At 34.9% G+C, this 14,735-nt stretch overlaps 1 pseudogene; it reads left to right on the forward strand.

The window, feature by feature from the left end:
- Positions 1–14,735, forward strand: part of LOC106460382 — a 45,579-nt pseudogene that overhangs the window by 17,270 nt on the left and 13,574 nt on the right.

The raw sequence follows: 14,735 nt of genomic DNA on the forward strand, positions 1-14,735 counted from the left end.
GGAAATTGTAGAACTACATACTAGTTTAATAATCGTCTATTTTTGGTGGTTTTGTGCAAGTACTAGTAACTAAGTTGGCTAGATAATTGTGGTGTAATTTCTTATAGGTAGATTTCCAGTCATGTGATTAGAATGATTTATGAGAATAGTTTATGCTGCATCTTGCTAACCTTAAACATGCTATTGATATACTGATTCTCTCAGTGATGGCATGTCACCACAAGATTGTGAAAAAATCCAATATAATATACAATTCAGCTGTTATCATATATGACCAATAAATGTAGGCAGTGGCTAGATTTACACCAGTTATAAGTCTCATAATGTGTGTACAGTAGTTATATTTATGCCATTAGCACTACAGATGCACAGTTATTTATTTTTGGACATAACCAAGTACTGCTTTAATGATAGCAGTCATTGCTCAGGTTATGCCATCACTAAATAACTCTTGATGGTTGGGTTAGTGCATTTTGAACCATAAACAAGACCTATTGACTGTCACACTTATAGATTCTCTAAATAATTCCACATTTTGAAATGTATCCCGATTTTGTGTTTGAAATATAGCTCTGAGCAGGTAATAATGTTGAGAAATATCAGAGTTGCTGCCATATTTTACAGTCATTCTTTTAAATTTTACTATTTGTGCATGCATAGTGTTAATAGCATAAAGGTAACATGTTATGACTGATATAAATCTAACCACTATGGGAAAATGATAAATGTGTGTAAACTATTATGATTAAGAGAAAATATAACAAATTAGCAACATGAGTAAGACCTTTTTTGACACTAGCAGTAACAAGGGACTACAGCTGCTCTGTTAAATTCTAATAACTAAATGTTAAATCTATAAAATACATCATTAAATATACAAAGAGCTTAGATGCAAAACATTATATACTCCACTCTGAACAAAATTACGCTGCCAGTGGCATTTTATTGAGTTCATTGGTAAATAAAAAATAAAATACTAAAAGTTATTTTCTACTTTTCACTGTGTGTATGTGTGTTTTGTGGGACAGGAAGAGGACAAGTAGATTTTTTTTTGCATTTTGGACAAGAAGTTTTTCAAAACTTCCACACCTCTGATAATCATTGAAGTTATGAATTATTTTATATGTCATGTGACTACACAAGTAGTAGAGTGGTGTGAATCTAGAAAAGTGCCATTATACTTATGTACTGCAATATAAAATGTTCTAACACTTTTTGAATGACAAAACTTCATATATTTTACTCTCTGTTATAAGTGTAGTGTTTCTCATCAAATTGCTTCATAAATGCAAGAAACCTTATTTTCCATTCACACATCTAAGCAGTTTGATAAGCCAACTTTTGTGGATTACTTTTACTGACAAAAGCATGGATAGCTTGTGTTATGAATTATTTAAAAAACACAAAACTGTCCTATCATATTACAGAAAGCCTCGGGAATATAGAAATAATTGTTGTACAGTCCATAATGATGATCTGCAAAAGTCAATTGCAAGAAAAATGAATTTATAAACATTCTAAGAAGCAAGAAACAAATATAGCTTTTTTTTTAATGGACTATTTTTGGAGCATGAAAAACTAGTGATAATGTGATATTGTTACGAAGGGCTTGTTCTATAAAGAATAAAAAATTTATAACTTTTAAATAGTTTGACCTTTCATATGCATAGTGTAGTTTTTGAGAAGTGTTACTTCGTATACAATATTTACCTTTCTCTAATAAATTCCAGTTATACAAAGAAAACTTCATAATGCTTGCACAACTTACATTGGTTTATATAGGGATTTGTTTCTGTGTTTCTATTAACTAATAATATAAACTATTAACAAAGCAACTGATATTCATGATTTTATTGAAAGTGGTATGTAGATGGAAAATTTAATTAAGAATAAATGTTTGATTATGATTCATATGGTAGTTTTACCTTCAACAAACTATCAGTCAAATTCAAACTAGGAGGCATATTAACAAAAGCCAAGTAATCAACAAGTAGTTGCTAATCATTGAATTCAAGGTTTGCTGGCCCCATCCTCTTTCACATTGGAGAAACATCATTGTTTTCTTACTGCTCTTATCTCTGTTTCACTCTGTTGGTTTAATATTGTGTTGTCTTATATGAACTGCTTGTATTTTGTGTCCTCCTCTTGTATGTCTTAATATTCTATTGTCACTTGCACACTATCTAGTTGGCAGTTGGTTTTTCTTTTACAAGTTTTCTGTCCCTCTTTCAGCTCCATCTCTTCTTGTATTTAAATATTCTTTAGATTCTGCAATATCTTTTACACTTGATAAGAAATTTCAGAAACCACAAGTTGCACCTAAGAATATAGAAATATAGATAGCATTTTCTTCAGTGCTTTGAGAAATTTTGCTGTTACACATATTATTGTTATGTCTATGTTTCTAAATCAAAGAGCTTTGAAGTGTTACTTCTTGTAGGATGACAAGCATATGTTACAGATGATGAAAAACTGTTCATATATGAAATTTTAACTTTTTTTAAAGTTAAAATAATTATTAATTAAAAAGTGTAAATCACATTTAAACAAGTTGTTTCATATTCTTGAATATTCTAAACAAATTTATAAATACTATAAAGTATCATTGTGTAAGTAATTGATTTATTTAATAAACAAAGTCAAAATCAATTTCTATAAAGTGTCTCAAAATAGCCTTCACGTATTATAACAAAATTTGAATATTTCTTATTTACATTTCATCTGAGCAAACTAATAGGCTTTGTTAAATTTGTTATCTAGTACTCCAGAAGAGTGTGAAGAGAACAAATTAACCTTCCTGTTCAACACCAAAAACTACAGAAGGCTGGCATGACTGAATGAGGTTTGTTGTCTGTGTAAGTGTTAAAAAATATAGGAATATAATTCTACATAAATATTTGGAGGCATCCTAATGTAGTAAGTAAATTCAGTGAAAATAGTTAAAATTTAGGTCATTGTGGAGAAAATAACATCACTAAAAAGAAACTTCTGATTCTGATAAGGTTCATTACCTTCTCTCATGTAAATAGCTATTCTCGTTCAATGGTGCCCACTATATTCAAAAAATGTTTTTGCATGCCACACGCCTTGAGCTCCCACATACCCCACGATGAATGTGGTTCAACTGCATCTCGCATGCAAATCATCATGTGACAACCCTCCACCAATAGGAGTATGACACACCCTCCTGATACACATCACTCCCTCTATTCGATTCCACTGAACTATCACTTTTCATTTGGCAGTGCTATCGTCAAGACGTGATTTGTTTGTGCTCTCTTCCTGCATTTTTTTTTATTTACGTTTCATACAAAGTGGATACTTTTTCTTACTTCACTTTACCAATTTTAAGTGGTAATTTACCGTTATTGTTCTTCAAATTTTTTTTGGTTTTTACCAAAGCTTATGTTTACACTTTGAAAATGTTAGCATTTCTTTCAGCACAGTTGACTAGACTTCAGGTGATGGTACTCGATTGAAGTATTGTGAGCTTTAATACATTGGGAGATCGATTGTTATATGAATCGACCTTCTTCAGGCCTCAAGTTTGGGGGCCCACACATTTGTAATACGGTCTGCTAGCTTTGGACAGATAATAATATTATACTTTTTGGATAATTTTGTTATTAGTATTATCATTTGTAGTTCTTTTGTTTCAGTAATCCATGTTTAGTTAGATTTGTTCATACTTCTAGTGATATACTTTGTCCCACAACGTTAGATTAGGCTTAATATGTTTCTTTGTTATTTTAGGCTTACCTGTTATTTGTCTTACTGGTAAATCATATATTAGGTTAAATATATTGTTTCTTCAACAAATACTATCTACTAAATTTTTTATTGTCAATATACACTTACTGAATTTTAAAATATAATGACTTTTTCATTTTTGTAATTAATGCTGGGCCTTTTTGTCTCTCCTTTGAGAGATGGTTCTAGCATGCCTCACCCTCCATGGGCTTTGGTTCATTTTGCCCTAGCTTACCATCAGCAGATTGTTTTTTATTTTCTTGCTTCCCTGCACTTCATATCTCTGTTGCATGTGTGGGGATGCAGAATCTGTTAATCCTATCCTTTTCTCTCTAGGCAAGTTTTGTAGCCTTTTCCTTCCCCTATTGCCTCTCCTATTGGTATTAACCATCATACATCTCCTTTCAGAGGCATTCCACCTATTTCTTGGGGATTTTCATGGGATACCTTCCTCCTTCTTAACTCCAGTTTGGGGCAGTTTCCATCTTTGGCTTTTTCCCTACACATGTGACTTTTTTGCTTTTGGGATCTTCTGGGGTGGGACACTGTCTTGTAACAAGTTCGTTTTCCTTCTGCTTCTAATTGGGACTTACGGATGGCTCATTTTTTCCACTGGTCTGTTTTATTTGAGGGTGTTACTTCTGTGACATGGGGTATCTGTATTGCTACATTAATTGTTTTCTTTTTTGGTTGTTTGTTTGTCATTGCATTCTTTATTCATGTTCCATGTTCAGCACCTTCCCACCATTTACCTGTCCTACATCTAACAGTTCCTCCATTAGTCTTGTATTCTTGATGCAGATTGGAGTTCTGTGATTAATCTGTCCCACCTCGATCACTTCTTGGTTCTTTCCCTTTTTTTTACTATGTTGTCTTTTATCACACTCTAGTGGATCATTTCTATAGGCCTAAGGATGCCCAAGATCAATATTTTGTATTCTTATGCTCACATTCCTATTTTTCATTCCTCATGGTGCTTTCTTAGGTTTGTTCAATGTAGGGTTGGATACCAGTTTCGAGCCTTACCCTTCATCCCCTGGAACCACTCCTCTGTTTGTAACATTTTTCTTCCTCCCTTACCCTTTTGATTCAGTCTTTGATTCAATTGGATTTTTTTTCACTTGTCTCTTTTTTCTTGTAATCAATTTCTGGTGTTTTCAATCTGATCAGGCACCTTTCCTTTTACCTGCATCTTACCTCCATCATACTTCTTCCGTCGAGCACTGTGACTACACCTCGTACGTTTATCTCTTATTATCTGCTTCAGGTAGCTGTTACTTCCTCATCAGGGTACTGTCTTCTACCTGTCACCATCCTTCACTCTTTGGTGAGACTTTGACTGAGTAAGTTACCTTTTTGTATATATACCTCTTTATTTTTCAAGGGCATGTCCCCCTTTTTTTTTCTTTACAGATCACGCTCTGTGCCTGTCCAGGTATAGTTAAAATAGTTTAATCTGCACTGTAAGGCTAAGATGATTTAACAGTTATAATTTCCAAGGCCACTAAATGCACACTGTTCAGGTGGGGTGTTCCCCAAGATCACTCGTAGGTTTTCCTCGCAATATATTTGCTTCAATCATATGCTCGTTCCGGACATTACTAACCCATGAACTTCATGGGTAAAGCAGAAGTGGGATAGCTGCCCATTCCTTAGATTAAATAAATCAGGAGTGGTCTGTTTTTCAAAGTGGTCTCCTGTTGCACTGTCTCCAGTGTTGACGTTCCTTTCCAGTTCCAAGCCACTGGGGTGGTGAACCATGAAGGCATCCTCCTGAATGTGATAGTGGTATACGATACAAACAATAATGAATCCACTCAGTTGAGAGTACTGCAGCAGTGTTCTGCTGGTGTAGATGATGAGATTTCAACCAACAGATCTATCTGATGGGATGTTGTAGCTTTGGTGGGAGCTATCAAAATTGCAGTTCACCCCTTCAATTGGGATCCTCATCCTACCCCCACATGGATGTCGGTTCCTAGTGGCTGGGTTTTAGATTCAGAGTTGGACCAATCAACATAAGTCCTCATACATGTATTACAGGTGTCTGTTCCCTCAATCAATTGGACTCATATTAACCATGTTGTGGGTTACAATGAATGATTATGTAGGTTACTACACTTGCACTATCCCTTGAAGATTTTCATATACTGAGGATGTTACTGTGCTGGGGTGGATCCTATCTGATTGGTTTTGAGTGGGATATTTTACAATACAGGGACATCTTTATTATTCTGTTCATCCATATGTTGGGTTCTCGGATCAGTCAATCATTTTATCACTTTGCTGTTATGTGTCCAGTTCAGAGATTGGTGGGTATGATATTTCCCTCCTGTCTGCTGAACTTGAGGTAAAGAGGGTATGATCCTCTTTCTACTCCCACATAGATATTGGTTTCCAGTAGCTGGGTTTTGGATGCACTTGACTTGCAGTGTACAGTCTGTCATGTCCTAGCCACTCTACACCTTGGGGCACTTACTTTTTACTCTCACCCACATTACTGTCATCTATGGGATTGAGATTCAGATATCAGGTGGTTCGTCATATTTAACTGTGTGCCTTCTCGTCCCAATGCACCAGCTGCTCACGAGCATACTTCATGTAAAATTACTATTTTTTTTCTTTTCAGTATCTTACCTAATCTAATCTTCTATAAACTAATAAATTTTTGATTTTTACATTTTAGTTACTTTTATAACAATAAAAGAAATATACATGGAAAACAAGAAACACAGTACTTACCTTTGAGCTCTTGTTTTTTCCAATATGGCATTACTTCTTCTCACACAAAGTTTACTTGATCCTTTTCTGCCCTCTAAGCATTTCTAAAAAACTTTTGTGATCAGTGCACCAGTCTTTATACCCCATCAATTTCACACGATTTCTGAACATGTACATATCATGTGTATACTTTCCACCAATAGTATTGCACTACCTAAATACCTCTGCTATCTCTGCTCAATCCCCAGCATTGTTTAGATGGGTTTTTTGCTACAACTTATGAATGTGCTTCTTTGCCATTTCAGTTTTTCTTTTCAACAGTTTTATTTTACAGTTTTCCATTCACTTGTTTCAACAATTCTTTTTTTACATTTATTTATTGTTACCAAATTACAAAAGGTCGTATTATGAATTTGCGATCAATGTATCGACTATGGAAATTCCTGTTACAGTTGAAAACACTACTAGTGTGGCTTCCCAGAAATTGGGTTTGACTTTATCTGCAGAGAAAGTACAGGCCTTAATTCTCAGAGAGTTAGATTCATACGTTTGGCCAATTATTTCTTCTTCTTTTCAATGAGACAATGTTTCTGAGGAAGAATGCAATCAATGAGAAGACAGTTTGGACTCTTTTTCCGGCACCTTCCACCAGTTGCTGTGCTGCCACATCATTCACTTTGGTGGGGAATTCTTGTCCTCCTCCTTTCTTCCTATTACTTCCAGTTCTCCCTGGGAATCTTTTATAAGTTTTTCAACGTGTAAACTGGATTAATATAACTATGGTAGGCCCAGTTTAGATACCCTTTGTTTGGCTTTGCCCTTATTTACACACAGGAGAATTACAAATTTAATGACATCAGTGCTCAGACTTTGGTAAGTTAGATATTTATGTCTTTTGTCATCTAAATTACTTTAGATGAATTGTAAGTTATATATTGATTATTTATTAACTAGGTATGTTTAGATAGTTTGTACCTTACACATAATTTCTACTAGTAGCATATAATTCGTTGTTCTATCTGAATATTTTTTTTTATTTGGCATTGTTAACTGTGTGCCATATCCTCCTAATTTTCCTCTATGTATGAGTTAATTATATGTACTTTGTCATCTAGGTTAATTTAGATGCTCCAACAGGATACAGTACGGGTGGGATTCTTGATGACAGTAGGGAAGTTTGTTCTTACCTTTTCTCAATATCCTGTTCATTTGGGGAGGGGGGGGGGTCTTCTTTCCAACTTAGTCGGGCCCAGCTTTGGAGCAAACAGTTTACACTACCCTCACCTTTTCTTACAGCTTGAGTTGTTCTATCCTTGAACACTCTCATTCCCATGGGTTAGGCTAATCCATGGCAGGGGTGCTGATTACTTCACCTCGTCTAGAGGATTGGGATTCTTACCTCAACCCCTTGGAGATTTCCAGTCTCAGGTTGATCAAGGAGTCTTCTCTTCATATCACCTTTATTGAGCCTTTGGCAGTTTGTTTAGTTTTGACCTACTTACTCTTCTACAAGGAGTGGTGGGTATGATACATTCCAACATCTCCACAGTGATCACTTATATCACTGAGCCAGGAGGTACCAATTCCAGGTTTCTGTGCTTTCTGGTCCTGCATCTCTTTTCAGGCCCACAGTCACCACATTGTGGTCTTAGTTTGCCATTTTCCTGGCTCCCTGAATCTGGTAGTGGATCGGTTATCTTCTCCCAACAAGATTCTTCTCGTGGAGTGGTCACTCGTTCCAAGGATGTCACCAATCTATCTCCATGCATGGCTTTTGTCAGGTCCATTGTCTCAGCCCAGGGACTGACTCCACCTGTTGCATCTTTTGTTTCCTGATCCATTAGACCTTCTCCCATGGCCATTTACCACAGACGTTAGTATACCTTTTGACTTTGGTCTCTTTGCTGTGGTTTCTGTCCTTCCCACCCTTCTGTTCCTTATTTTTCCCTATTCTTCACCTGATTGTTTAACAAAGGCTTGTCCGCTTTGACTGTGTCTAACTATTGGGTAGCCTTGTCGACCACCTTCCGCTTCTCCAGATTTCATCTGGTTATGTCTTCCCCTGTCCTTTCTCTCCTTTTCTGTTCCTTTGAATTGCCTATTAGAATCTTTTTGTGGCTCTTTATGCCCTTTCTCATCCTCCATTTAAACTTCTGTCTTCATGTTCCATCTACCTTCTGTTCCTCAAGACCTCTTTCTTTCTCCTCCTTGACCTGGCTGTAATTTCCTTTAGTGGATATCATCTCCCTCCTATGGCAATTCTACACATGTCAGTTCACCTTTGACTAGGGTAAGTCTTATCACTTCATTTCATTTATGTTTTTATTTCAGAAACCCTAGTTTTAACCACTGATAATGAATCCCACTCTGTGGTGGGTGTTGCCTGGTCAGGTATGCTTTAGTTCAAACCCACACTATTTACAGATTACACTATAATATTCACTGTAGAGATGGGGTGTTTCCACAAGATCACTGGTGGCATACCCAATGGTGTATATGTATATATATATATATATATATTCTAGATATCAATAACTGTCACTCAGTGGTGGACTGTCACTCATGAACTTCATGAGGAAAGCAGATGGGGATTTCTGCCCATCCCTGCTGACTCTTGGAATGAATAAATTGGGGTAGGTCTGCTTTTCAAAATAGGGAATCGTTGACACCCATTGCACTATCTCCAGTGTGACATTTTCCAGGCTCCCCCTTTTTTCATCATTAGACCCAATTCCCAGTTGTTGGGGTGGAGGACCATGGAGGCTTCCTCCTGAGTGAGCTTAGAAATTTACAATTCATATTCATGATTATCCACTCAGTGAGAAAAAGGCAATGCTGCTTTCAATCCTTCCATTTTCTCAGGTGGACAGCAATAGACAGAAAAATAAAACAGTAGGTTGGAGAAGGTCTAGCCTATGCACGATCCTCATCATAATACCTGGTTTGGGGTAACACCAACCTATTCCTACTGTTATGTGCAGTAGAGGCCTCTCTTCTCAACAATTCTGGTTGCAGGAGTTTCTTTACCTGCTCCTATGGTAGAGTTTGGGGGCTTTATCTGCGTCATATTGCCGGCTACAGGACATACATATACACTGTTCCTACAGTTGAGTGATTGTTCCATGTCCTCCTTGTAATTCTGGATGCAGAATGTCTCTTTGCTGCACCTATGGTTTAGTGAGTTATGATTTCTGCTTGTAATCAGTTACAGATAGTTTCCTGTTACATAAGGTTGAATTGAGACAATGCCACGACCCCATAATGCTGGGTTAAGTTTCTTGTACTTCTAGCTCCTACGGTTGCTTTTGGGGTTTGTCTGGTTTCAACCGAAAGCTAACTTCCTCTTTGTAATTCCGGTTACTTGATGTATGACACTCTGTTTAATTATGGTTGGGGTTGCTGAGTCTATATATCACATGCCCCATCCACTATGTTTATGCTACATTATGTTACAATTTTTTCTTGTTTTTTGATCCACAACCTCCTAATTCTGAGGATGAGTTATGAATCTTGTCTGTCAGGTTGAGATTGTATATGTACATAGTTACTTCTGATTATATTTTACTATGCATAACACCTCTCAGAAGTAATAGCAGTTGTGCACATCCTCCTAATGCTGAGGATGAGTTATGAAACCTCATCTGTCCGGTTGAAGATGTATATGTTTCTGCCCGTGTCAGTTTCATTTCCTACTTAGAGGGCAAAGGGCATACCTGTTTCAGAAGTAGTGTGGCACCCCACTTGTGTGTTTTGTTTGTTTTGGAGCATGCCCATTCATTCTAGGTGGTTGTTTTCTGCTTCATTAAATGTTGTGCACCTAAACTGGCCCCTCTACCTTTGCAATGTGGAATTCTAGCTTTGTGTGAGAGGAGGTAAGATCATATCAGAAGTAAACATTTTTTTTACACCGAAAATGTATTTATGATAGGAACTTACCTCCTCTCTCACACTTCCCACCTTTCCTCCCCATGGCCGGTGTTCTTCTTTTAGAACATGCCAATTCTTGAAAGTGAGGATTGAGCAGGAATAGCAGAGGGAGCCAGCTGTGCCAGTGTAGGTGGTGCAACACTATTAGTGGAGAGTAGTCACATGATATGTACATGTTCAGAAATGGCACAAAATTGATGAGGTATAAGGACTGTTGCACTGATCCTGAAACTTTTTAGCAATGCTTAGAGGGCAGAAAAGGATTGATATAGCTTTGGGAGGAAAGTACCTATTGGAAATACATTTTCACTGTAAGAAAAATGTTAACTTTTGCTGTTGGTTGCCAATGAAATTTAAGCTTACTGTTTTATAATAAATGTACTAGTACACTAAAGATTAAATAATGCAGCTAAGAACACAGAATAATAACATGCACAAACCCAAACATGTCCTGTAACCATTATTACTTAACTGGCTTTCTAACTAACACAAGAGGGGCTTAAATAATTCTATTATCTGCTTGATCTGAACACCATAAGTTAAATTGAAGATGAAATTGGCAATACTTTGTATGGAAAACTACATAGCATTAAATGTCATTCAATAGATTACAACTTTTCTTTTCTGTTGGTTATGAATGATATAATATAAAACATCAGAGAGACTTATTAGAAAATTTTGAAAGAGAGGATGTGACAGGTGTGCTTGGCAAGTGGATCTGATGTTTTAGTTTATGACTTTGTAAACAAAAAAGATTGGAGGCTATAAAAATTAGACTTTGCCTTAGTAACATTAGTATTATAATGAGTAATTTATGTTAAATTACATACTTCAGAGAGGGGTAGTAAGTACATCAGAGAAGGAGGGAGACATAGAGAACAAATGTCATGATTCTCATATTAGGGGGATTTTGAGGATTTATTTAAATATTTTCTTATAAAATAAAAAATTAAAACTTACATAAAATTTGATTTATTAACTACATATAAATTTCATTTATATACATTGATAATAAAGTAATTTATTTAGATTTTGAAAGTAACTGTAAGAGGTCATAGCATGCACACTTTGACCTACTCATAGTGAAAGGGCTACTGTAAACAGTATTTCTTATACATCATGTCATTAGGTATAAGAGAATAAATCCAGTGATTTTCTGAACCATATTGTCATCTTGACTATATTCTCATTATGTCTGTACTGCAATGTCATGCTGTTTCTTCATATACCATTTCAAGATGCTTAGTAAAGAGTATGAAGTCAATATTGTGCTTATGTGCTAGTGATGGTATGATTGCTTGAATCACCAAGGTAAGTGAATTTTGGTCAAGTGTCATCATTTGTGTCACTGAGATTTTTTATCTTTTATGGGGTTTTATGAAAAGGATTTTTGTAGGTTTTATTTATTTATTTTTTTCAGGGTATGGAAAATTTAGAGATATTACTTACCACTAAGAACTACTTTCTCACATGCAAATGCCATGTACTTTCCTGTACATGTCTATATGTATTGCACCAGCTTATGATATATTCCTCACAATGTTGTAACCCTCCACTAATAAGAAGGCAAAATGACCCCCATGAGCACTAGCACATGATCATAGGCTCATTCTTTCCTTGGCTCTTAATGTGTTTAGATATGTTTTTTACTTGTGTTCTTTCAGATTTTAGTCACTTTGATTGACTATATTACTTTTATCCTTATTGCACATTTGTTCCATCCACCTGATTGCAACTTCATTTTCTCTGGCCACTTCATTTCTTCTTCTTTGTGCTACATACAATGATGAATGCATACAAAAATAAATAAATGATCTAAAAAATTCCTCGAGACCCAGACATTCTTATTCAGGCATTTTCTCTGAGTCAGTGGCAACCAGAATACCTTATTTGTTCATGGAGCTGCAATTCAGTGTTATCCATTTAGCTCACCTAGTACAGGAATACCTGATGTGTAACAAGTTTTGGATTTCAATCTGTGGCGAAGTTCTATTGACTCTATCAACACGAGCTTGGTCAATTTGACTAACCAAGTGACCTCTTTGTACTCGTTTAAAGTCTTTATAGGTTTTAATACTTCTACCTTTCAATATAGTGTGTATATCTTCACAAAATTTGGCAGTCTTTCAGTTAATATTATAAGTCTTTCACATGCAAAAAATCATATTTTTTTAGTGAAGTATTTTTGACAAAATAAAATAAAGGTTTCCCCATGAATATATTGAGTATTTGTTTTGAATAGTCCATGTGCAAAGTAATTTTCATGTTAAAATTAAAAATACTTTTCCTCATCTCAAAAATCTCAAATTTCCTTTGTGTAATCCCTAAAGCCTCATAAATGCATTTCAAACGGTTTTTTTTTTAGCAAAACTTTATAGTTTATCTGTTATTTTCTCTACCTTATCTCAAAACAGGATCAGTCAATTTGAATTGCCTTGTAACCACAAAAAATAAACCTAGATTACCTTTTTTTTTTAGAATGACTTCAATTTGTAACATGAAACTGTATTTGTTTATCTTTAGTATCTTTAGTTCATACCAGTATACATATATCTATATACTACTAAAAATCTGAGATTGTTTGTTTGTTTGTTTGTCTGTAATTAAATACAGCAAAAACTGTACACAATAGAGCAATACTTGTAAGAACACTGTATCCCTGAAATGAGAATAAAAACAGAATAAAACAAGTTTCGTTAAAATCTGGCCACAATTACCGAGTTACCACCATTTTGCAGGTCACTTTTATGAAAATTTCTAGCATGAGTAAATTTATATCACATAACCATTCTCGTTCTTTACGAAACTTTTTCATTTAAATCTATTTCCCTGTCAACGTTCCCATCTTTATTAAAAGGTGTAAGATGACAAAAACAAGATCTTGAATAATTTCTCAATAATGTGCCTTGGTTATGGTAGGTAAGGAAATGAGAAAATTTTCTGTCAAAAAATCATTCGCTGTGAGACAGTGAGAAAGATTTTTCATTTGGTGAATTTCATAGTGTATCATTTATCAAGTTTTGCTGTTTCTTGCAGTAATTTGAGCAAGTAAGTATGAAATGTTTTTCTGAAATAGCTTTTTTTGGTTTTTTGATAGCAATTACGTTCTAATAAACCATGAATAACATTAGCATTATCTGTTATTTCTTATTTTCAGGTGTTTTGAATCAACTGGGAATAAGGTTTGTTCATCACAATACCTGAAAACTCTGACTTCACTTTTTTGAAAAATGAAATAGTCTTTCCTTTTACTCCCGATCAACAATCAAATATCTTTTCTTGAACTATGAATAACACAAATGGATTGAAATATTTAATTAAATTATCTCAAAATAAACCTTCATTTCGGTGCAATATTGAAATTAGCTTGAATTCTTCATAACATCTAAATAGTGGGTAACCCAACAGGTCACGGGTGGTCTACTTTATAATTAAATGTTATTGTTTTATTGCCCTTTGAATTGTGCCTAACTACTAGCCATGCCATCATAAGTCACTCGGGGAATGTGCAGTTCACGTTATGCTAAAGAATTACATTACCCACAAGCTGATTGTGTGTGTGTGTGCCTGATGAAAATTTTTATTATAATATTATTATTATTTAGTTTAATCTAATCTCAGCAAACCTAAAATGATCCCTATTTTTATATTTTAGTTACTTTTATAATTAAACATAAAGAATAAACATGAAAAACAAGAAATTAAATACTTGACCAATCTTCTTTTTTTCTTGTTGTCAGTTTTCAAAGACAGTTAACCATAATTTTTTATACTATAGATAGTAATGCACTTAATAATTTTTATTTAACTAAATAATGCACCAAAGAACATAGACTGATAACATACAAAAAGTAGACATATTCAGTTATCTCTCAAACTTTTCTTGGCTTTCTAACTGTGCAACAAGAGCTGTTACAAATTCATCCAAGCTAGCTGTTAACTTTCCCATGGGAATGATCTTGGTACTCTTAAGTAAAACTGACATCTAACTTTACAATACATCATTTGACAGATGAAAACCTTGACTTTCTATTCGTTATAGATAATATATAATGAAATGTAAGAGAGAGCTATCAATGAATTCTGAAAGAGAGGATGTGGCAGGAGGGGGTCTGATTTTGTATTCGATAGCTCTGAATCCAAACAGAATTGAAGGCTATGAAAATTATGGTTTGTCTGAGCAATAACAATTTTATAGAGAGTAATTCATGTTTAATTTTGTACTTTTTGATGGTTGATGGATAAAATAGGGATAATTGCATGCTAAGAGAAAATGAGTCACGTGGGACACACTAGTGGAAATTCAGGATTTTTTTTAATACTGCCTTCTTGAATTA

The sequence above is a fragment of the Limulus polyphemus genome, unplaced genomic scaffold (genome assembly GCF_000517525.1).
Source record: "Limulus polyphemus unplaced genomic scaffold, Limulus_polyphemus-2.1.2 Scaffold762, whole genome shotgun sequence".
NCBI classification, from domain to species: domain Eukaryota; kingdom Metazoa; phylum Arthropoda; class Merostomata; order Xiphosura; family Limulidae; genus Limulus; species Limulus polyphemus.